Source organism: Stegostoma tigrinum, chromosome 3, assembly GCF_030684315.1.
Source record: "Stegostoma tigrinum isolate sSteTig4 chromosome 3, sSteTig4.hap1, whole genome shotgun sequence".
In the NCBI taxonomy this organism is placed as follows: Eukaryota; Metazoa; Chordata; class Chondrichthyes; order Orectolobiformes; family Stegostomatidae; genus Stegostoma; species Stegostoma tigrinum.
The window spans coordinates 126,232,828-126,259,158 of NC_081356.1; positions in this window are offsets into that span (position 1 = coordinate 126,232,828).

Below are 26,331 nucleotides of genomic sequence, written 5' to 3' on the forward strand. Positions count from 1 at the left end.
GGGGGTCACCAATTTTGTCCATGGGAAGAATCTCACAGCAGTGACATTGTTTAAGCTCAACATAGCTTCCCAAATTCACTAACCTGGTAAATGGCCAAAGCCAATGTGAATAAGTCCTTTTAATAACTGCTGAAGATAAGCAGGTGCAGAATTTACAAAATATCATTATCCAGAGGTGGCCTGATGTATTAAAGCAGAACCTGAGAACATGTAAAAACTGAAAGAACCGCGGTTGCTGTCAATCGCGAACAAAAACAAAAGTCGCTAAAAAAGCTCAGCAGGTCTGGCAGCATCTGTGAAGAAAAGAATCAGAAGTAATGTTTCAGGACCAGTGAACCTTCTGAGGAAGGATCAGCGGACCTGAAACATTAACTCTTATTTTTGTAGCTGAGAAATTGTGTTTATCTTGACCAAACAGAGGTGAATTTGACATTTCATGACAGTATAAAGGTCTTGTATTTCATCTTACCTCAGATCACTTGAATAATGTCACACTCCGAAGATCAATGTAACATGTTACTTATCTTGCAGCCCCAAAACATAGATGCCTGAGAAAAGTAATGCTTGTATAAAATATTTAGCCGTAATATAAAACTGCCTGATGGATTCTTCAATGCACAATATGTATGCCTAGTTTACTATGCTACAAGGGAAAACCGAAGCAATGCCACATTAGGTAAAATATGCTGCCAGAAACTAAGGAACCCTGTTTGGAATAACCGCGGGAGTTGGTGAAATAGAGTGTTTTCATTTCTGAGGATAAGGCGAGCCACCAATATACATTGCCAATCCATCGACTCTCCATGCCATCACCAGACATCTATTCCCCTCCCTCCCTTATCAGAATTCCGCAGGGACCATTCTCTATGGGACACCTTAGAAAATAAAACATGGAACATAGAACAGTACAGCACTGTACAGGCCCTTTGGCCCACGATGTTGTGCCAAACTTCCACCCTAAACTTAAGGTCTATCTAACCTCCACCGCTACCTTATACAACCCTCTCCGGCAATGCATCCCATGCCCATACCTCTCGCTGAGTAAAGAACCCACCTCTAACATCTCCCTTATATCTACCTCCACTCACTTTAAATCTATGCCCCCTTGTAACAGCTACCTCCACCCGAGGAAAAGGTCTCTGGCTGCCCACTCTATCTATACCTCTTATCATTTTGTACACCTCTGCCAAGTCACCTCTCATCCTTCGTTGTTCTAAAGAGAAAAGCTCTAGCTCTCTCAAACTTTTCTCATAACACCTTCCCTCCATTCCACAAAACATCCTGGTAAATCTCTTCTGCACCTTTTCCAATGTTTCCACATCTTTCCTGTAATGAGGTGTAAGCTTAGTTCACGTGTCTTCTATTTCCAATATCTCCCCACATCCCCTTCCCATGTAACAGCAGAATGTCTAACACCTGACTGTTTACCTCCCGCCTCCTCAGTATCTTAAGGCCCCAGAGACAGTTTCCAGGTGAAGCAGCGCTTTACCTGTATTTCCCACAATCTCGGCTACTGCATTTGCTGCTCACAATGTGGTGTCCTCTACTTTGGGGAAACAGAATCAGACTGAGCAACCTCTTTGCAGAACACTAACATTCTGTCTGCAAAATGAACCTGAGCTCCCAATTGCCTGCCACGTCAGCACACCACTATTTCCTGTCCAGTATCTCTGTTTGAGCAACAAAATCAAAGTTGCTGAAAAAACTCAGCAGGTCTGGCAGCAATTGGGAAGGAGAAAACAGAGTTAACGTTTCAGGTCCCATGACCCTTCCTCAGAACCTCCTCAGTTCTGATGAAGGGCTACTGGACCTGAAACGTCAACTCTGTTTTCTCCTTCACAGATGCTGCCAGACCTGCTGAGCTTTTCCAGCAACTTTGTTTTAGTTCCTGATCGACAGCATCCGCAGTTCTTTTGGTTTTTAGCTCTGCTTGAGGTTTGCTGCAGTGCTGCAATGAAGCTCAGCACAAGCTGGAAGAGCAACAGAGATAATGGGAACTGCAGATGCTGGAGAATCCAAGATAATAAAATGTGAGGCTGGATGAACACAGCAGGCCAAGCAGCATCTCAGGAGCACAAAAGCTGACGTTTCGGGCCTAGACCCTTCATCAGAGAGCCCGAAACGTCAGCTTTTGTGCTCCTGAGATGCTGCTTGGCCTGGAAGAGCAACATCTTATTTTCTGCTGGGGAACCCTGCAGTCTTCTGGACTTGGTATCAAGTTGAATAATTTTAGGTGTTGAGCACCTCCTCCTATGCCCTTCCCCTAGTCCCCACACACCAGGCCTTGTCATCACATGGCTGTTACCACCACCAACTAATGGTCATCCACTAATGGCTACCATTAGCAGCTTTCATTCTCCAGGCTGGCTTTTACCCATTCTTTTGTCTGTCTAGCTGTTTTTCTCTCTCTCCTTGGGCTCGATTTCCAACTGTTGTTTATTCCTTTCCCCTCCTCCCACCCCACTTTTAGCATATGTGCCAAGCTATAGACTGAATGGCCTGATTTGCTTCTGGACTGGGCTATGGCTCTGTATCAAGTTAACATGTTCAGCAAACAGAGCAAGGATGGTGTGACAATAACAGTGAGTGGTTAGGGTCTTCAAAGCACTGCAGTGAAATATGATGGAGGCATTGGATGATTATTTAGATAGAAATGATGTGCAGGGATTTGGGGAGAAGGCTGGAGATTGGGCCTAGGTGTTAGAACCTGTGGGGGCATATTGGGCTGAATGGCCTCCCTCTGCACCATAAAGATTCTGTGATTGTGCAAAGAAAACAATTCAGTAAAAGGCAGTGCCACAGAGAGCGAAATACAAACCAAGCTAAGTGAGTTCCTAGTTCAAAGTCCCCATTTAAGAATCAGTTTTTATAGTGGGAGGGCTGATGTGGCCCCATTGTACTGATCCCACCATGTGCTAGGAGGCCTGGCTTCAAGACCCACCTACTCCAGAGATAGGTCACAGCATATCTGAATGGATTGATTGAAAAACAAATAATCATACCACAGGAAAGAGGTTTTACTTGGTGCACTACATTCTGGGTCATGCCCTTTATAAATGCTTTTAAAGAAGGACTTATGCTTACATCAGCCCAACTATTTTTAGCTGCTTCATCAATGACCTTACCTCTATTGTAAGGTCAGTATTGGGAATGTTCACTGATGATTATAACATTCAGAATTCCTCAGGTACTGAACCAGTCCACTTCTACATGCAGCAAAACCTGGAAAACACCTGGGCTTTTGGCTGACAAATGGTAAGTAACAATTGCAGGAAATGAACATCTCCAAGAAGAGACAACCCAACTATCGTCACTTGACATTCAGTGACATCACCATTGCTGAACACCACTATCAACATCTTGGGTGTTTCCATTGGCCGGGAGCTGAAATGGACCAGCCATGTTATTGTTGTGGCTATAAAAGACAGTCAGGGAGTAGGAATTGTGCTATCAATAACTCACTCCCTGACTCTCTAAAACCTGTCCACCATCCACAGAACATGAATCAGGTGTGAAAAGGAATCCTTCCCACTTGCCTGGATGAGTGCAGTTTTAATAACGCTCAAGAAGTGGCACAGTGACTCAGTGGCTAGCACCGCTGCCTCACAGCATCACGGACCTGGGTTCGATTCCAGCCTTGGGCAACTGTCTGTGTGGAGTTTGCATATTCTCTCTGAGTCTGTGTGGGTTTCCTCCCACAGCCTAAGGATGTGCAGGCTAAGTGGACTGGCCATGCTAAATTGCCCATAGTGTTCAGGGATGTGCAGATTAGGTGGGTTACAGGGGGATGGGTCTGGGTGGCATGCTCTCAAAGTCTGTGCAGACTTGTTGGGGCTGAAGGGCCTGTTTCCACACACTGTAGGGATCTATGATTCTAAGCCTAACACCTACCAGGCCATAAACAGGCCACTTGATCGGGGAACTGTCAATCACCTTCAATATTGACTTCATTCACACCTGATGCATCCACACACTGGCAGCAGTTTGTACCTTCTGTAACATTCACTGATGCACCTCACCAAGTTCCCTTGAACAGCATCTTCTGAGCCCATGCCTATACCAGCATAAAGAACAAGGACAGCAAACACGTGGAAATACTCACCACCCACAAGTTTCCCTCTAAACCATCCACCTTCCTGACTTGGAAATATACCACAATTCCTTCAGTGTTGCTGGGTCACAATCCTGGAACTCAGTCCCTAATGACATTGGAACATAGAACATAGAACAGTACAAGCCCTCCGGCCCACGATGTTGTGCTGAAATTTTACCCTAAACCTAAGGCAAAACTAACCTCCACCCCTACCTTATAATAACATCCATATGTCTATTTAATAGCCGCTTAAATGTCCCTAATGAGACTGACTCTATTACCGTCTCTGGCAGTGCATTCCACGCCCCTATCACTCTCTGAGTAAAGAAGCGATTCATAGTGGATACACACAACCAAATAGAGTGCAGTAGTTCTAGAAAGCAACTCAGCAACATTTGTCTCAAAGGCAACTAGGCATGGGCCTGAAATGTTGGCCCCGGCAGCCATATCCCCATTGTATGAAGAAATAAAATAAATCCTGATCTCGAATAACTTCTGATCCTTTGCCTTCTAGTTATACCATCATTAATTAATATTGCCACACCACCACCTCTTTTCTAATTTCCTGCCCTTCATCAATGATATGTACTGTTCAAAATTCAGTTCCTAATCTATGTCATCTCTTCAACAAGTTGCTGTAATAGCTAAAAGATTATACTTATTTATGTGTCTATATCAGCTCATCATTTCACTTTGTTATTAAGATACAGAGGGATAAATCATCCTGCAGCCTGACCGCCATCACATTTCCAGTTAGTGCATTCCATACTCTACTCACTTGCTGTGTGAGAAAATTTTTCTTTTCTCACATCACTCTTGCTTCATTTGTATATCACTCTAAATCTGTGCCCTCTCTTTCTTTCTTTCTTGTATGAGTGGAATCAACTTCTCTCTATCGACTTTGTTCGGCCTACTTGTGAATTTTTAAATATCCAGTTTCCACTCAACCTTCTTCCCCCTGAGGAAAATAGTCCCAACCTCTTCAATCATTCCTCATGACTGAAATTTCTCATTCCTGTAACCATTATTGTCAATCGCTTCTATATTCATAATGCGGAGCCCGCAACTGTGTACAATGTTGCAGTTGATGTCTAGATATGTTTAGTAAGTTGGATGCCACATCTTGCTCTTGTACTCTATGCCCCCATTAGTAAAGCCAAGGATACTGTGTGTTTTATTTTGTGGTCTCTCCACCTGAACTTCTACCTTCGATGAAAACCGAATGACCTGCAGAGGCAATAAATCACGAGCAAAACAAAAGTTCCTGGAAAAGCTCTGCAGGCCTGGCAGCACCTGTGAAGAAAAAAAATCAGTGTTAATGTTTAGGGTCTACTGACTTTTCCTCAGAACTTCTACCTTCAAAGAGCTGTGTGCATATACAGCCAGGCACCTCCGCTCCTGCACCCCCTTTAGAATTGTACTCCCACATCCTTCCAAATTCTGAATGCGTGGTCACCAAGGTTCAGGCGAGGGAGGTGGCGGATAGAGAAGAGTTTAGAGTTTGAAGCAATGTAGAGATTATGGATAATTGTAAGCAATGTCCTCTCAAAGCTTTTTGACTAGAAAGATCCTCCTTAGGTCACTCACAACTCAGATCATTTAATCTACTGAGTGAACTTGACCATGCGAGAAAGTAAGAAACTCAGTGCACTTAAGCAAATCAGCTGCAAAAACAAATTAGAGGTAGCATTGACTGAAAAGATAGTTAAATTACAAACACGGGGAGGGAGTGAGACCGCTGTGGGATTGGAGCACCTGGATGAGAATTTTAAAACTCAGTTGCTCCTGGACGACGATTTAGTGTTGGCCAGAGAGCACAAGGGTGATTCATAAACGAGAGTAATTGTGATTTCAGATCTGACTAATCCTTATGAAAGAGTGTGTATTTAATTTGTAGCATACCTTGAGTATTTTAAATAATACCCTCTGTTGCGTGCTACTACGTACACTGATCATACGGTCAATCCGAAATCTTATAATTGACAATAAAAGCCCTGGGGATAACTCTCAGCAATCCACTTCCACATCAGTATTAGACAAATTGCATCATTTGAAGATTTTAATGACCTGTTTCTGATGAGCTTTGATGTACTTATCATTCCACTCTGTGAAAAAAAGATTAAACGTAATTTGCCCTTTGGCAACCTTGAACTTTTTGAATATTTCATTGAATGTTGTCGGTGAGTTATATTTCTAAATTGTATGATCACCCTTGCCGCCTGCTTTGTTTAATGACTTCTTCCAATTATCATAGTTTAGTAACTGATCACGTCACTGAAAAAACAGTTGCTAGAATTGTGACATTACTCCACTGTTTTATGGTTAGCTACAGCTTCACTGCATAGGAAACTCCACACAGCCCATTCATAGAGACTACTCAGGAATCAGAAGTGTAACAGGTACCTGAGTGGAACATTGGTTTTGAAATGATGGGTTAATGGTGTCACGGAGGGAATGTTACTGAATTAGCATGCCAGAGTCCTGAAGGTGAGCTATGTTGGATTTGATGCGTCAACTTTGTTTGTCTCTCCACAGATGCTGCCATGCATGATGAGTTTCTCCAGCACTTACTGTTTCTATTTCAGATCTCCAGAACCTGCAGTAATATACTTTTATTATTTATAGCAATTCGGAGTCCCAGGCTCATGCTCTGTGGATATATGTTTAAGTCCTAATATTGCTTACTTAACTTACTGAAGTGTTTGTGACGTACTGCTGCTTCTTTTTATTCACCCATAGGGTGTACACATCACTTACTACTTGTCCCACATTGCCCTTGAGAAGGTTGTGATGAGCTGCCTCCTTGAACCACATGCACGCTTTGCAGTAGATGCATCCATAAAGTGATTGGGAAGGGAGAGACACAGAGAGAGAGACACAGAGAGAGAGAGACATAGACAGAGAGAGACAGAGAGAGAGAGACAGAGACACACACACTGAGAGACACAGAGAGAGAGAGGGAGACACAGAGTGGGAGAGAGAGAGAGACAGAGAGACACAGCGCATGTTCTTTTGCTACTCTTTTAAATGTATTTCTTAATGAGGTTAGTTATAGTGATTTGGCATGTTTTATTTACATAGCTAGGGTTTCATCACAAAAAAATTTCATATAAAATATCACATTAAAAATGTAATTCTATACATAAAATAAGACAATAATGCAATAAATATTAAAATATCATATTAAATTATCATTGAAAAATAATCATTAAATGATTTGAACTTATTAAATCATCAGCCAGTTCTGAATAGAAATTATTTTGGACTCAAAATGTTACATCTGTCTCTCTGAATTTTTTTTTAGAATCCCTACAGTGTGGAAACAGGCCCTTCAGCCCAACAAGTCCACACCAAACCTCAGTGCATCTTACCCAGACCCATCCCCATTAACCCACCTTAGCTACACACCCCCTGAACACTACGGGCAATTTAGCATGGCCAATCCACCTAACCTGCACATCTTTGGACTGTGGGAGGAAACCTGATGCACCTGGAGGAAACCCACGCAGACACAGGGAGAATGTGCAAACTCCACCCAGGCAGACACCCAAGACTTCTAGTACTTTCTGTTTTTAATTCAGATCTCTGACACCCACAATATTTTGTTCTTATTAAAAAGTGATTTAAGAAGCAGCACGGTGGCTCAGTGGTTAGCACTGCAGCCTCACACCGGCAGGGACCCAGGTTCGATTCTGGACCCAGATTCGATTCCAGCCTTGGGTGACTGTCTGTGTGAAGTTTGCACATTCTCCCTGCATCTGAGTGGGCTTTCTCTGGGTGCTCCAGTTTCCTCTCACAGTCCAAAGATGTGCAGGGTTGGTGGATTAGCCATGCTAAATTGCCTGTAGTGTTCAGGAGTGTGTGGCTTATAGGGGAATAGGTCTGGGTGGGATGCTTCAAAGGGCAGTGTGGACTTGTTGGGCCGAAGGGCCTGTTTCCACACTGTAGGGATTCAAAGAAATCAAACCAGATAATAGCTATGTTCGTGTATGGGAGTCAGTTTTCAAGGGAATATTTAAATTGTTTGTGACAAAACATTTGAAAATTTGTTGTCTGCTCCTCGTTCCCAAGTAGACTGTGGCAAAATGAATCAATTCTTTCCCCTGCAATGTGACAGTGTGTGTGACTAATTTTGCATGCAGAATCTGCATGCTGAACTGAATGAATCTCAATCCAGGGCAAATTGTGGAAAACAGGTATGGAAGTGTTTAAGTGCCTTACTCACACATATACAATTCTCTGAATTCTGTTACAGAGATAGTAGAAACTGCCAATGCTGGAGAATCTGAGACAACACAGAGTGAAGCTGGATGAACACTGCAGGCCAAGTAGCATCAGAGGAGCAGGAAAGTTTGATGCTTCGGGCCGAGACCCTTTTTCAGAAACTCTCTGAATTCTGTGCTGGTTTGGTCAATTGTACCTGGATTACACAAAGTAACGACTGGTTTTGTCAAGGATTGGGAGCTCGGTACAATGATACATGGACAGCTGGAATCTATACGAGTTATCCTTCTAAAGAATACACACAGCAGCCTCTCTGATTCTTAGAATGCTAATTCGAAGGCTGTTTCTGATAAAACATGACAGGAGACTCAATTACTAGATGCTTTACTTTTACCTACATGCAGACTACTTGCCAAAGTACATAATGCAATATAAATATTGCGTATACATTATGCCTAAGCATTGCCATTTAATCTTCCTTGTCAGATCCCCCAAGAGAGTGCCTGGGAACATCAAATGTACCAATAAAAATACATCAAAGGAAATCAATAGAGTTAATTCACTGGAAGATCAATTTATCCTAGTAAGTGTTTCTCTTGTCGACTGGAGCATTACACATTGAGAAGTCACCAGATTCTATGGGGGCAATTTGAGTCACATGTAATATTGTACATTTTCTACAGGGATAGAGCTCATTTTAATACAAATCAACTGTTAATGAATCTTACTGTGTGATACAAATCATTTCTATTCAACTTGATAAAATACGTTTCCATTCTGTCAATTCCTCCACTGTGCTCTGCTTAAGAGTGAAAGTGAGCTTAAGTGAAACCATTGATATCTCTAATCACAGCTTGCCCATGGGTCATTTTGGTTCACACACTGAAGTGGCAGTCACTGATCATTCCCAGGATCTTCCAAACGTGGTCTGTCTCTCCTTGTTCAGTGGCCATACACAGCGTTTGTCCATCCCATGGCACTGACAGATTTTGCAGAAGGGAAAGGCACTGCCCCTGCTGTTCTTGTCAACATTTGTTCCTCCCAACTCCCCCCAACCCACCCCACCACCTCTCAATCTACAAAACGTGGAAGGTTCTATAGTAATTGTCACATTGCTCATTATGGGCACTTGATAACATCATCTAACTTAAACTGAAATCTCCATCACTCCCGCCATGTTCAATGTGTTCAGGTCATGGCACAAGCCCAGGGCAGGCTTCTCAGCAACCGCTGAATGAAGTTTATTGCTACACTGCACACCATGGCGGGGCTATGGGGCAGAAGCTTTCGAATTGGGCAAAACCTAGCTTCCTAATTGAATATTACCACATGGCCCCTGAGATCACATTGCCTTCTCAACTTACCTCAGGGCCTCATTCATACATCCCTTAAATTCTATCTCTACAATTATCACTTTGACATTCTGGGACCTTGCTATGCGTAATGTGGTTGCTATGCCTTTTTTCATTACAAGAGTGTCTGCACTTTAACAGCATTTCCTAAGCTGGAAAACACTTTTGCATTCCCAGAACTGAGAAATGTCACATCAAAATAACTCTATTATGACTTGAAAGGGAGCTATGGGACGTGGTTCTTGCTTATTCAATCAATGCATGTCCAACATTAACGCTAGGAAATCCATTCTCTCACCAAAGAAGTTCTTTGATTGTCTTAGTGTTTCTAGAACTTTCTGTTTTCATATCTGCAAAGTGAAAGGTGACCTGTTTTGGACCTTGCACCTTTCTTCTGTTTTGAACATGCACAGTGAAGGATAATCTGTTTTAATGATGCTGAATGGTGGATTGTTGGTCTGACTTGAAAACAAGAGTGCTACCCACTGAGCAACAGATAGCACTGTGACAGAACTGCAGAAGGAGCATGAGATTTTCATTACTTGCAAAGATGATCTAAAACTGACCTTGAGATTTTCACAGGGATGAGTTTTATTTTACAGATCTCGCAGAGAGCTCTGCTGCCAATATTTCACCCGTTTATAAAGAATTTAATCAGTGCTTGTCATTAAAGCTCCAATCGTGAAATAGCTTGAAAATACTTATCTAATAATGGATAAGCAATGGAAGGATTGGTCCAAGAATCGATTTTAATAAAACATTCAAGCCAATTTCTGGCAAGCAAGCGATTATATAAGACATTGATTTGGCAAGCATTTGCCTATCACCGTGAATTTTAATCATATAAATTTGATTAACTGAGCATGACTAGTTCTTCACTGATTATAACTGAAGGTTATTGGCAAACAAGTAGCTTAAACATACCTCTTGTTGCAATGAGCGATGATATAGTAAATTCACCTACAAAGACGTTCATTGTCTGTATTTTTAACTCAATCATCAGTGTGAACAAAAATGGTTGTGACTTGTCATGTTAAAATTTTGTCTGTTGTGAGTGAGGAGGTAGAGTCATAAGTGGTCAAAGTGTTGAGGCTCTATAAGACTCTGGTCAGACCGCTTTGGAATATTGTGACCAGTTTTGGGATCCGTATATAAGGAAGGATGTGCTAGGCTTGGAAGGTGTCCAAATGAGGTTTACAAGAACCATCCCGGGGATAAAGGGCTCATCACGTGAGGAGCAGTTGAGGACTCCAACTCTGTAATCAGTGGAGTATGGAAGCATGAGCGGGAATCTGATTGAAACTTACATTATACTAAGGAGACAGGATACAGTGGATGTGGTAGAAGATGTTTCTTCTAGGAGGAGAGATAAGGACGCAACGTCAGTGGAAAGAGATGACCCTTTAGACCTGAGATGAAGAGGAATTTCTTCAGTGGGCAGGGGTGGGGGGGTGATGTGCGAATCTGTGGAACTCATCGCCTCATAAAGCTGTGGAGGCCAAGTCATTGAGAATCTTTAAGTTAGATAGAGACTGATTCTTGATTAGCCAGGGGATTAAGGGTTATGGAGGCAATCAGGACAATGGAGTTGAGAAACATATCAGCCATGCTCGAATGGTGGAGCAGTCTCGATGGGGTGAATGGCCTAATTCTGCTCCTATATCTTACAGTCTAAAACGTTAGTTTGCAAAATGGATTAGGGTTTGTTGGTGGCTGGTAAGTGTTTAAGAGCATGGTTTGAGTCAGGCACTGGAGATCAGATTGGGCAGCTGGGGTGGTGCGGACTATGTTGAACATGGAGAGGACGGTATGCTTTGGGTATTGGTGGGGATAGGGTGTGATCTGTTCTATTATTAAATATCCCCATGGTAAAGTGCTTTGGGGTCCATTAGGTGGAGTGAAGTTAGCGTGACAGAGTAGGGAGTAGTGTGTAACGGGTAGAACGGCAGTTGTATAGTTATACAGATGTTCGAGCTGGTTTTGATCCTTCCTTTTCCAGCAAACTAATCAAGGCAGTAATTTGGTACCTTCCAAAATTCCTCACTCTAACTCAGAGATGGGGACCTTTTCAGACGGTTCCTGATTCTAAGTGACATGAAAGGCCAAATAAAGCTGTCTGTTAATCAGAAGATTCAACCTTTCCCAACTATTACCAAATAGTTAGTGCATTAGGACATCTGAGAGGACCTTATGAGATATCTTCCAGGGTAAATCAAGTCTCTGACTATCGGAAGACTGGAAGATCTTGGCCAAAGAATTCTCTGCTCTGAACTGTGGCTGGGTAAACACAAGTTGCTGTTAAATATCGGTATTAGTTATCTATGAACACAGACCTTATCAACATGAAAGAAAAACCTAAATAAAGCTATACAAACAAAAGGCACTGGGAAAGACCATTCAGCTCCTCAAGCCTGCTCCTGCAGCTTAATAAGATTATCGCAGGTCTTATTAGTGCAGGCTTTTTGACCAGGTTAGGGAGGGAATTGAGCGCAAACAGAAAGTGGTGGAGACACTCAGCAGGTTCAGAAGCACGTGTGGAGAGAAAGCAGATTTTTTCAGTTGAATAACCCTTCACTGGAGCTGAAAACAGCTGAGAAAAGGCAATATTCATGCTGACAACAAGGGAGCAAGGAGTGACAAGAATAGGTCGAGACAGTTCCTAAAGAGACAGAAAAATGGGATGCAGACAAAGGGAATGCTGACGGTAAGCCGGGGGATAAGTAAAGACAGAGTGCTGTTATCATCTTTACTTCTTCTTCAGTCCAGCACTGTAGGAAGAAAGTCAATGACCTTCTCCACTCCACCAGGATAAGCGTCACCATCTACTGTCTGACATCATTTACTCACTCACTCTGCTACTGCAGCCACACCCCACCCATACCTATGCTGTATCACTCTCATGTTTGCCCACAGCTATTTCCCCCACTGATTGTCACTCACACCAATGCCTGACAGCTTTAACCCTACATGCTCCCACATCTCACTTGGGACAGTGTACACTCTCCTGCACGAAAAGTAGCAGCTCTGTCATTCGATGGGTCACAGAACCAGGGAGTTGGGTTTGATGCCACCCTCAGGTGACAGTCTGTGTGGAGTTTGAACATTCTCCCAGTGTCTGCATTGGCTTTCCTCTGGGTGCTCCAGTTTCCTCCCATAGTCCAATGATGTGCAGGTTAGGTGGATTGGCCATGGGAAATGGAGGGTTACAGGGATGGGGTGTGACTAGGTGGGATGCTCTTCAGAGGGGTGATATGGGCTCAATAGGTCAATTGGCCTGCTTCCCCACTGTCGGAACTCTATGATTTTATGACTCTAATTTCATCTCCCTTAATACTCCCCCCTCTCTCATTGCAGGAGGGAAGCAGGATCAGGCAGATAGAGTGAAGGCGGGTGGACGGCCATCAAACATTCGGCCCTTCACCTCTTTAGAGGAGAGGATCCTGACTATGTCAGTTCTAAGTGATTGATGCCATGTGTTCAAACCCCTGGAAGTGTAACAGAGACCACCCTTGACTTACTGTGCGGGGATCCACTTACCAAGGGCTACCTCCCTCGATGAGACTGAGATCTGCTGGTAATAATGGTGAGAATCTGGGCTTTGTGCCTGCACTAAACAGCATGGCAAAAGAGGAGTGCTGTAAGCCTGGTGTCTGAGGGGCTGGGTGCAAAAAGACAAGACTAGGTAATGCAAAGCAGGGATGCTGTGAGCACCCAGGTAGGCTCAGTGTTTGCTGTGAAGCTGAGTACACTGGAGGTGCAGCTCAATCCATTCCTTGAGCTGGCTGTGTGTCCCCAGTTACACAATGCAGTAGTAATATAATGGCTTGCTGCTGTGCCCTGATCTGCAACGTTGACGTGGTAGATCAAAGATGTGCCATGACTGTTCTTAGAGGCTGGCATTTTTCAGATGCCAATGTCCATGGGAAGTGGTTTGTGTGGGACCAGTGTCTATGGTATGTGCCTTGAGATTTTAGTGCCTGGTGCCAAACCTAGAGATCCATTGATGCAAGTGGTGAGCTGAAGTCAGAGAGTTATAGAGTAATACAACATGGAAACAGGCCCTTCAGCCCAAACTGGCCCATGCTGACCATGGTGCCCACTCAGCTGGTTCCAATTGCCTGCATTTGGCCCATGTCCCTCTAAACCCATCCACCCATGTATTTATCCAAATGTGTTTTTTTCAGTTCTTGCTATTGTACCAGCCTCAACCACTTTCTCTGGCAGCCCATTCTATACATGCATCACGCTGCACGAAGAAGTTGTCCCTCAGGTCCTTCTTAAATTTTATCCCTCTCACCTTAAACCTATGCCCTCTAGTTTTCAACTCCCATCCCCAGGAAAAAGGCTATGCGCATTCATCCTGTCTCTCCCCTCATGAATTTATACATCTAAAAGCTCACCCCACAATCTCCTACATTCCAAAGAAAATAGCCCTGTCCTGCCCAACCTCTCCCTATTTCTCAGGCCTGCTAGGCCCGGCTACATACTAATAAGTCTTCTTTTCACACTTTCCAGTTTAACTATGTTTTTCCTACAACAGGGTGACCAAAACTATATACAATACTCCAGGTGCGGCCTCACCAATGATCTATAGATCTGTAACATAATATCCCAACTCCAAAACTCAGTGCCTCAACTGTTGAAGGCCAGCATGCTAATTATCTTCTTCACCACCCTACCTGTGACGTTGTTTTCAACAAACTATGTACTTATTCTCCTAGGTCCCTCTGTTACACAACATTCCTTAGGACCTTTCCATTTACCGCATAAGTCCCACCTTGGTTTGACTTTCCAAAGTGCAACACTTCACACTTACCTGAATTGAATTGTACATGTTAATCCTCAGCTGAATTCCCCATCTGATCAAGATTCCTCTGTAATTTTTGATAACCTTCCTCACTATCAACTGTACCTCATCAGGCACCCGCTGTGAATTCCATTTTGAGAATTCTCAAGTCTAGCATGCTCAAGGCAAGCAGCAAGTAGAATACCAAATATTAATAAGATGAGATGTGCAATGAAGAAGGGCCTTAACAAGCAATAATCACCCATCACTGGCAACTCATTGCTGCCGAGTGACAATCACACATTGACGCCGAGAACTTAGTTGAAAGATGCAGTGAGTTGCTCCCGAAGTCAAGATAGACATTCTTGGACTTATCATGCAATTATGTCACATTTTATTCAGACACTTGTAAGATTCTACCCATAAGCTCTACAACTTCCCATAAAGTTGAAAACTGCACAAGACTTTAATAGAATTTGCTGTTTGCAGATAATGCACTTATATTAATTCCAGCAAGTATAAATGAACCATGTTATGAACTTGACTGATAGTCTGAACTGTTTGTTAGTTTAGCTGTTAACACATTCAGGATTGCTCAGTGATTGCTGGCAAATTGTGGATAACATGCAACAGTTGAAGTATTGTTCTAATAATAAAAAGACTGTTCCTTCACTAGCACATAATAGACAGATTGTACTCAACCAGCTTGAATTGAAAATGCCCAAAACAAAGAGTACTAAATAAACATTTTGTATCTATCTTTCCTGTGGAGAGGTACTGCCAATGTCACGGTGCAAAATGATGGGTTACGAGATGATGCTGAGGAGGTATCTGTACATGAAGTTGGAAAGTCACAAGGGCCTGGGAACACTTTCAAGGCTGAAAGAGTGGTAATTGCAAAAGTACAGGTTGTAATGTTCCAATTGTGCAGTGATCGTGTCAGAGGCCCACAAAGTTTCAAATGTTGTACACTTATTGAAGGATGTTTACCAAGATTAGCCCAACAGGATCATTAGTTTGACTTCAGTGGTGTGATAACGTTTAGAAATGATAATCTAGGGCAGCATTAACAATCACTTGAAAAGCATATGGATTAATTAAGAAAAGCCAGCATGAACTTGCTCAAGGCAAATTGGATTTAATTAACTTATTTGAATTTTTTGGAGAGGTTTGATAAGATTTTCATAGGCTTTCAGAAGTTAATTGACAAAGTGCCAAGTAATAGGCAGGCCAGAAAGTTAAAGCCTGTGGAAATGAAGTCGCAGTGACAATGAGGATATTTGTGATGTAGGTAGTGTGATATATGCGTATGTATTTAGTAACACATATTTCACGTTTGGATTTTTGAATTTTAAATGAGTGAAAAATGTGTTTTCTGGTGTGCTTGAAAGACTTTGATTTAGAGATATTCCTGTAGGCATGGTGATTTCTTTTAAAACGGCTTTAGGGCATTTCAGACCAGAAATGCTCAGGTAAAAGCCTGAAGCAGTTATTTGAAGCTGAGAACATTTAAACATAGCTGTATGAAAGATCCTGGAAATGACTCACTAATTTTGCAGACTGGGAGTTGAAGTCACAACAGTCTCTTGAAGTGTTAGAGAAAGAGATTTTTGGTTCTTTGGTAGGAGTAGCGTGCACGGGGTGTTTTTGAATACTGGTACAGGAGTCATTTGGGAATGAATAAGATTATATTTACCTGGTGTTTCAAACTCTGAACTTTTGTTATGTGTATGTTTAATCTATTTTATCTTCATTTCTGTATTGAAATCAATTCTCTTTAATCATTAACAGTAAGTCTGCAACATTTAGCACTAATGTTTCAGTGAGAGACCACCTTGTTAAAACCAAAACCAAAGCAAATCAAGCGATCAAGACAGAACTCTGTCTGGAATCTGACATGTTCGATTGTAGCATCAGCAGAGATCACAATTGTACAAAGCCTGCTGAGTAAAATGAAACAGAAATTAAAGGCAAATGATCATTTTTCAGGCCGGAGCAAGTTGTGTAGTCAGCTTAGCCAGGGGTCGGTACTGGCACCACTGTGTCTCTTGACCTACATTAATGACCTTGACTTGAGTGATCAGGTAAACAGTTTCAGAAATTGCAAATGATGTATCGTGCATAGGTATTATGAACTGTAAAGAGATCCGAGCCACGGCTAAAAGGTGACAGTTGGAATTGGAAGACATGCAAAAGATAAAGCTGAACGAAAACGGCTATGAAATGATACATATTTGGTCGGAAGGACGAGAGGCAATTTAAATTAAAGGATACAATTATAAAAGTTGTGTGGAAGCTCTGGTACATGATGGCTTCTGCTGAAACCTTCAAGGAGGTCTTGAATAGATCCACTGCCACTAATCCTTCTTGAAGGTATTAGTTTATATTATTGACACACAGTGGGGAACAATGGCCTCATAACTGATGTCTAAGGCAGAACACAGGCTCCACCTTGATAAATGAAGTATCGTTATTACATATTAATAAATACATTACACTTAAGATTTTGATGATCTATTGTGAGGCATAAGGTTTAATACCAAAGTAAATTCACATTTTTGTTACTGAAACACAGCCTCAGTAACAAATACACAAACAATATGGCACATTTGATACAGGTTAGGTTCTCCCAATGATAGTAATCTATAAATGGGTGGAGTCCATCATGTAGATGGTGGAAACTTGGTTATATAGTGAGGAGCATAGCCCTAGATTACAGGAGGACACAGACAGCTGGTCGGATGGATTGATTAGTGGTAAATAGCAGTTAATACGGATTAATATGAGGTGATGAACTCGGGCAGGATAAACAAGGCAACCTTGAGGAACAGAGGACCCTGGGAAACACCAAGGATCAGAGAGACCTTAGTGTGCAGGTGGACAAAGTAGACATATTGAATTCTTGCCTTTATTACCTGAGGCATACAGTTTAAGAACAGGAAGTTTATGTTGGGACCATACAAGACATTGGTTCGGTCACAGTTAGAGTATTATGTGTAGTTATGGAATGCACATTATCGCAGGGATGCAAATGTACAGGAGAGGGATGTTTTCTGGGTGGGAGAGTTCCAATAATGAGATTGGATAGATTCAGGTAGTTTTCTTTTGAATTGAGGAGATTGAGGAGGTAGATGATTGAGATGTATAAAATTATGAGGGCACAAATAGTTCAGACAGCTTTTGGCCTATGTTCCTCTAAACCCTTCTTATTCATGTACCCATCCAGTTAACTTTTAAATGTTCAGATTATTCCTGCCTCCAGCACCTCCTCTGGCTATTCCATATGGCATGACTCTCTGTGTGAAAAAGTTGTCCCTCAGGCCCCTTTTAAATCTTTCCCCTCTCACCTTAAACCTACGCGCTCCAGTTTTGGGCTGCCCTACCCCGGAAAAAAGACCTTGTCTATTCACCCTATGCATGCCCATCATGATGTTATGAAACTCTATTAAGGTCACCACTGAGCCTCCAATGCCCCAGGGAAAATAGCCCCAGCCTATTCAGCCTCTCTCAATAGCTCAAACCCTCCAGACCTGGCAGCATCCTTGTAAATACTTTCTGCACCATTTCAAGGTTCATAATACCTTTCCTCCAACAGGGGAGCCAGAATTGAATGCAACATTCCAAATTGGCCTAACCAATCTCCTGTGCAGCTGCTGTATGACCTCCCAACTCAACTGTCCATCTTGTAGCAGTGATCCTTAGTTCTAGATTCTTGTACAAGAGGAAACATCCTTTCCACATTCATCTGGTCAACTCTGACTCTTTTAAACTCTAACATATAGAAGCTTATTCCCTCCAACCTTTCCTCATAAGATAACAGGCCTATTCCAGATAACAGACTCATGAAATTTCTTGGCAGACTATAATGGACAAAGCTAGGAGTTTACGGTGAACCTTTAGAAAACACTGATCTATCCTGAACTGGAATACGACCACGGTAGTGAGATCTTTGTTAATCTGCACAGGAATGTTGGACTGAATGGCCTTCTTCTGTGCTATAAACATCTGTGAGTCTATGTTGGAAATTGTGAGCAGCAGAATTTACGAATGCTTTAAGCTGGTGGAAAAGGTGTCAGCTACATGGAAGGATTAGAGAAGGTGTGCCTTTTCTCCTTGGAGAATTGAACGTTAGGATGATATTTGAAGTATGAGTTCAAAGTCATGAGGAGTTTGAAGCGAATAGGTAGGGAGAAATGTTCCCTGTTGGCAAAGGGATCAAGACTGGAGGACACTGATTTAAGCTGAATGAAGAATGGGTGGAAAGGGTGGTGAAGAAGGCTTTTGGTATGCTTGGTCAGTGCATTGACTGTAGGAGTTGGAATGTCATGTTGTGGCCATACAGGACATTGGTTAGGTCACTTCTGGAATATTGTGTTCAGTTCTGTTCCACCTACTACAGATGTGAAACATGAGAGGGTTCAGAAAAGATTTACAAGAATGTTGCCAGGGTTGTACAGTTTGAGCTATACAGAGAGGCTGAATAGGTTGGAGGTAGTGGGAACTGCTGATGCTGGAGAATCTGAGATAACAAGGTATAGAGCTGGATGAACACAGCAGGCCAAGCAGCATCAGAGGAGCAGGAAAGCTGATGTTTCGGGTCTGTACCCTTCTTTAGAAATGAAGAATTTTGAAGAAGTGTCCAGACCCGAAACGTCAGCTTTCCTGCTCTTCTGATACCGCTTGGCCTGCTGTGTTCATCCAGCTCTACACCTTGTTATCTCAGAATAGGTTGGAGCTATTTTCCCTGAACTGTCAGAGGCTGAGGGGAGACCTGATAGAACCTTACATAAAATCATGAGGGGCATGGGCAGGTTGAATAGCCAAAATCTTTTCCTCAGCGTTGGTGAGTCCAAAACTAAAGGTTTAAGATGAGAGGGGAGAGATTTAAAAGGTACCTAAGGAGGAACTTTTTCACACAGAGGGCGGTACGAGTATGGAATGAGCTGCCAGAGGGGGTGGTGGAGGCAGATTCAATTGCAGCTTTCAAAATTGGATAGTTACATGAGGAGTAAAACCGTTTCAAGTGCAGGGTGCAGAATTTGCTGAACAGCTCTGTAGAAAGCCAGCAAGGAGAGAAAGTGGTAAATGACCTCTTTCAGGGCAGTAATCATTCATGCCCATCTAACCCAGTTCCAAATAAGACATTTACATAGGTACTGCAAATGCAATTCTGAAAATAAATTACTTGTCATTTCCAAACATTTGGTGTGGTCTTTCAGTTAGCTTTGTAAATATTTAAATTTTAGCTTTGAAAATAATTTTCACATTGCCTTTCATTTGATAACCATGACTTTCATGCTTCATTTAGCACATGAGTTATATTCTGCCTGTAACCCAAAGGCCCTAATGTTATCAATTAGTCCACTGCTGTCTTAAACTTAAAAATGACTACATGTGAAGCAGATTTAGCTGTGAAGGCTGTCACCTTATTTTAATCTGACGCAGATTAATGGAACCCGAGACCAGAAAGGACTTCAAATATTATTACGATCACATAAAGAAATCACAGAACAGAGGCAAATGGATGCATGGGGAGGAATTACACGGCCATAAATAAACTAAATGATTCAGCATGACCTCTTTAACATGATAATGAGCCTTGAATACCTTCTAAATGTGCATTGCACCCCAACATTGGAAGACTATCACAGACGCCCTGGGGCAAACATATCCTGTAGTATTCAATAGCCCAAAATGAGCTGGAGCGGGGTTGCTTTTGGTCTAGAGTATACCCCATTGGATTGACTTTGTCCCTTCCACTTCAGGACCTCATTAATTTGCATCAATAATTGCTGGAAATGAGATGGAAACAGGGCATTTGGGATCTAGGTAAATGATGAGGCCAATGGTGCATCTCTTGAGAAACTGTTTGTGAGATTTTTAAAATAAAAGTCATGGGTTTGGAATGAATAGAGAGAAAGTTCTGTCAAATTTGGCGCACAGAAAAAAATAAAGAGCAAAAGGAAGCTTGGGAAGAATCATGTGAAACATAGGGGGAGGCGATGGCCGAGTGGTATTAATGCTGGACTGTTAATCCAGAGACCCAGGAAATGTTCTGGGGACCTGCATTCAAATCCCACCACAGCAGATGGTGGAATTTCATTTTAAAATATCTGGAGTCAGGAGTCTAACGATGACCATGAACCCATTGTCAATTGTTGGGAAAACCGACCTGGTTCACTAATGCCTTTTAAGGAAGGAAACTGTCAACCTCACCTGGTCTGGCCTACATGTGACTCCAGACTCACAGCAATGTGGTTGACTTTGAACTGCCCTCTGGGCAATTAGGGATGGGCAATAAATGCTGCCTGGTCAGTGGTCCTGTGAATGAATTTTTAAAAAGTCTCAGCCTTTGAGTATATTGTAAAAAGATGTTATCAATTTTATAATTATCAATGTATAAATGATTATGGGCACGGTGTGGTTAAAAAGCTGTGTTTGATCAACCACAAAAGTATTAAATGGTTGAGCAGGCTGGATGGGCTCAATAACCTTTAATTGCTCATAGAATCCCGACAATGTGAAAGCAAACCATTCAGCCCATCAAGCCCACAGTGACCCTCTGAAGACCAACCCATTCAGTCAACCCCTCTCTTATCCTAATTCTCCTATCTCCTGTTTAGGGCGGCACGGTGGCTCAGTGGTTAGCACTGCAGCCTCACAGCTCCAGGGACCCGCGTTCAATTCCAGTCTCGGGCGACTGTCTGTGTGGAGTTTGCACATTCTCCCCGTGTCTGCGCGGGTTTCCTCCCGGTGCTCCGGTTTCCTCCCACAGTCCAAAGATGTGCAGGCTAGGTGGATCGGCTAAGCACGGGGTGTGTGGGTTATGGGGGGATCGGCCTGGGGGGAATGCTCCAAAGGGGCAGTGTGGACTTGTTGGGCTGAAGGGCCTGATTCCACACAGTAGGGAATCTAATCTAATCTATCCTCTCCTTGCACCTTCCCATGGCCAATCCACCTAAGTTGTACATCCTTGGACTGTGGGAGGAAACCAGAACACCTGGAGGAAACACACACAGACACAGGGAGAATGTACAAACTCCACACCAACAATAGCCCAAATCTTGTTCCCAGGTGCAGTGAGTCACTAGTGCTAAATACTAAACCATCTCTCCTGTTCATGTGTTCCTTAGATAAAAAGCAACCTTAGTAGACTTGCATTTTTATAGCATTGATCAAAACCAGAGAATGGTATAAAAACACTTTGTGGCCAATGAAGTATTTGTTGAGCTATTTTCACTGCGTAGAGATAGAAAGGAGTAGTAAGAAGGAAAATACAAATTTAAAAGTTACATTTTTTTACAAATCTGAAAGAAGATTTACTGTCTTAAAGGACTGGAATGCAATTTGGGAAGGTTGTCGCGTAGTATTCATGTCACTACATTGGAAATCCAGAACCCCCAAGCTAATGTTCTGGGGACAGAAGTTCAGTCGTACCATGGCTGAGAGTAGAACTCAGTTTTAAAAAAGACACCTGGAACTTAAAAAGAAATGCTGATCAATAGGAGCCATGTAACAACTATTGATTGTTGTAAAAACCCACCCTGTTCAATTATGCCCTTTAGGTAAGGAAATTGGCCACCCTCCCCACAGCAATGTGGTTAACACTTAACTGCCCACTGGGCAATTAAGGAGGGGCAATAAATGTTGCCTGGCCAGTGACATCCTCATGTTGTGAACAAATAGAAAAAAAACTTAGATTTTTCTAATGCTTTCACTATAATAAACCTCTCAAGTTCCTGAACAGGAGCTTTATCAAATAAATTTTTGAAAATCCCAAAAAACTATGCATAAAATCACATAATCTACAGATCATTCTAAGAAGTACTTTAATCCCAAATGGTTGTTCCAACATTACAGAGTGGTGGCTGGTGGCAAGTGCAGCCTGAGGGTCACCCCACTTCAGGTATTTGAGAAGGCAGGCTCTGCATGGTAATCTCAGTGAGAATTGAACTCATGCTGTTGGAGCCACTCTGCTACACCAGCCAGGTGTCCATGCAGCTGAGCTAACTGACCCCCAGGTGGTTCTGTTTAAGGTGTGTCTTAAAGGGGTGAAGTGATGCAAGGAGGTTATTTGGAAGGTATTGGCAACAAATAACATGGCTGCCAATGGTGGAGCATTTAAATTCATGAAGCCCAAGAAAAGACTTGTAAACAAGCATGAGAATTATTAAATCAAGGTGTTGGTTAGCTGGGAGCAACAAGAGGAATGACACGTGAATGAGACTTGCGTCAAATGAAGACGTGGACAACAGAATTATGGATGAAGCTCAGAGGGTGGATTTTGGATGTGCATCGGAATAGTCAGACGTAGAGTTGAGAGAAGCATAAATGAGGATTTCAGTCCAAAGAGTTCCCATTCTTAGCCTGAAAGGGTATTTCTTCTTTTAAGCCTACACTGTGTTTCCCTGTGGTGACTTCAGTTTGAGTCTCACGTGCAAATTCTGGAAGATCTCACAAATAACAGTGTTTGGGAAAAAGCTGCTGTTTGAACAAGGCCAGTGGCTGAACTAAACAATTTCTCCAGCGAGATGACGGGATTATCAAATGATGAAAGTTACACACAGTCAACAAAGCCCTGGTTGTTTCCTGCATTCATTTTGGATGCTGCATCTCAGGAAATACCTACTGATTTTGAAATAAGTTCTTTGCAAATCCATCAGCATGAGATCCAGGCCAAAAGCATCAAATCACAAAGATAGATTTTATTTTACCCAAATCAGTTTGTTCAGATATAATCTTACACAATTCTGCTGTGGGAGGTGGGTCTTGAATCTGCGTCTAGTGACTTGAAGCTGGGAATGCTATCACTGTACCACAGTAGTCGTGGAAGCAGAGTCATTAGTGACATTTAAGCAACTGCTGGACATGCACATGGACAGCAGTGAATTGAGGGGAATGTAGGTTAGGTTATTTTATTTTTGGATTAGGATTATTCCACGGCACAACATTGTGAGACGAAGGGTCTGTACTGTGCTGTACTTTCAATGTTCTATGTTTTATGTTCTATGATCTAATTGCTCCTAGAACTGGCTTCTACCTTAATCTTAAATTACAACCATAAATAAATGAAAGTGAGGCCATTCTGGGATAAAACCAGCAGCACTTCTGGAACAGTAGACGAAGTCTAGAACTTCCTTATGGAGGTTGGGGGTCCAATTGGAAATTTTAAGAAATGAGAATGAGAAATTATTGTTAAACAAGAATAATATGGCTATGGAGGCCAAGAGAGAAGAAAAAGTTACTGTACACATCATCAATGATCAATTAGAATGCTGAAATTAGCTCGAAGGACTATATTTCTATATATCAGTCTGAAAAGAAAACTATTAACGGCATCACCACAGCTCCATCCTTACTAAAGGCTGTATGGAGATGGAGGTGGTCAACTATGACTGAGAATGGCAGAGGACGCTCAAGGGGCTGAGTGGCCTACACCTGCTCTTATGTTCCTATGCAGGTTGTGAAATTGTCGATTCCTCTTGCCAGGGTCATTCATGTACACTTATGATGAGAAGCAATACTATGAGCAATGAAGAAGCAGGAATCTGCTGTTCTATGATTCAACTCCCAAAACAGCAGAGCTTGAGATTCAATTCTCACAAAGTTTACTTTTGAAAGGAGGTCAGAAGAATTGTTGCTCTTGGAGGGCAACATTGTTAGTCCTGGCCATCACTGATGGAGCAGCTTAGGGTAGTGCCCTAGGCTCAACTACCTCCAACTGCTTCATCAATGACCTTCCCTCTATCATAAGGTCAGAAACAGTGGTGTTCATCAATGATTGCACAGTGTTTGGCATCATTCACCACTCCTTCGATACTGAAGAAATTTGTGTCCATATGCAGCAAGGTTGGGACAGCATTCAAGTTTAGGCTGTTAAGTGATAAATAACATTGAAGTAACACATATTCGAGGCAATTATCATCATCAGGAAGAGAAAATCTGACTACCTCCCTCATATGCCATTGGCCAGAGACTGAACTGAACCAATTACGCAACTATTGTGGGTAAAAGAGCAGGCCAGATGTTAATCATTCATCTTTCATCATCAACACACTCGCCACTTGCCACCCAAAGTCTGCCTACCCTCTGCAAAAGAACAAATCATGGAGGAGACAAGATTCTGACCACAGCGTGCAGACTGTGTGGCCAAATGCATAAGAACCTACAGAAAGCAATAAAGAATACTTCATGAACATCTTTTGAGGGAGGATGCTTTACACAACATATTAATTGTAAGAGTCAGCATGCAGCTAGATACTGATAGCTACAAATGCTTAACACTCAGGTTGGATGCTACATTTACAGAGGTGAAAACCAACAAAAATCCAGGTACCTTTTGTCAGAAGGTCAGGAAATGCCCAGACTTGTGTCCTGTTCAATATCATTCTCTCCTCGACTGAACTTTGTCTCAAATCCAACTTTAATGTGAGTGAGTTATTGCTCAGGCAACAGGAAAGTACAGGGCTAATGACCTTTGCGAGCTTGGAACAGAATGAAGCAAGTAGTTTTTAACTTTGCTTCTAGTTCTGTGAAATTCAACCAGTCATGATTGGTCAAGTGTTTCGGGTCAAGCTAGGGTCAAGTTCAGCTAGAGAGGATTACATGCAGGCAAGGAAGGAGCTCAAAAATGGTCTGAGGAGAGCCAGGAGGGGGCACGAGAAAGGCTTGGCAGAAGGAATCCGGGAAAACACAAAGGCATTTTACACTTACGTGAGGAATAAGAGAATGGTCAAAGAAAGAGTAGGGCCGATCAGGGATAGCATAGGGAACTTGTGTGTGGAGCCTGAGGAGGTAGGGGAAGCCCTAAATGAGTTTTTTGCTTCTGTCTTTACGAAAGAAACGACCTGTGTAGTGAATGAAACCTTTGAAGAGCAGGTGTGCATGCTGGAACGGATAGAGATAGAGGAAGCTGATGTACTGAAAATTTTGTCAAACATTAAGATTGACAAGTCGCCAGGCCCGGATCAGATTTGTCCTCGGCTGCTTTGGGAAGCGAGAAATGCAATTGCTTCGCCACTTGCGAAGATCTTTGCATCCTCGCTCTCCACTGGAGTCGTACCTGAGGACTGGAGAGAGGCAAATGTAATTCCTCTCTTCAAGAAAGGAAATAGGGAAATCCCCGGCAATTATAGACCGGTAAGTCTCACGTCTGTCGTCTGCAAGGTGTTAGAAAGGATTCTGAGGGATAAGATTTATGACCATCTGGAAGAGCATGGCTTGATCAAATACAGTCAACACGGCTTTGTGAGGGGTAGGTCATGCCTTACAAACCTTATCGAGTTTTTTGAGGATGTGACTAGTAAGGTTGATGAGGGTCAAGCTGTGGATGTGGTGTATATGGACTTCAGTAAGGCATTTGATAAGGTTCCCCATGGAAGGCTCATTCAGAAGGTCAGGAGGAATGGGATACAGGGGAACTTAGCTGCTTGGATACAGAATTGGCTGGCCAACAGAAGACAGCGAGTGGTAGTAGAAGGAAAATATTCTGCCTGGAAGTCAGTGGTGAGTGGGGTTCCACAGGGCTCTGTCCTTGGGCCTCTACTGTTTGTAATTTTTATTAATGACTTGGACGAGGGAATTGAAGGATGGGTCAGCAAGTTTGCAGACGACACAAAGGTCGGAGGTGTCGTTGACAGTGTAGAGGGCTGTTGTAGGCTGCAGCGGGACATTGACAGGATGCAGAGATGGGCTGAGAGGTGGCAGATGGAGTTCAACCTGGATAAATGCGAAGTGATGCATTTTGGAAGGTCGAATTTGAAAGCTGAGTACAGGATTAAGGATAGGATTCTTGGCAGCGTGGAGGAACAGAGGGATCTTGGTGTGCAGATACATAGATCCCTTAAAATGGCCACCCAAGTGGACAGGGTTGTTAA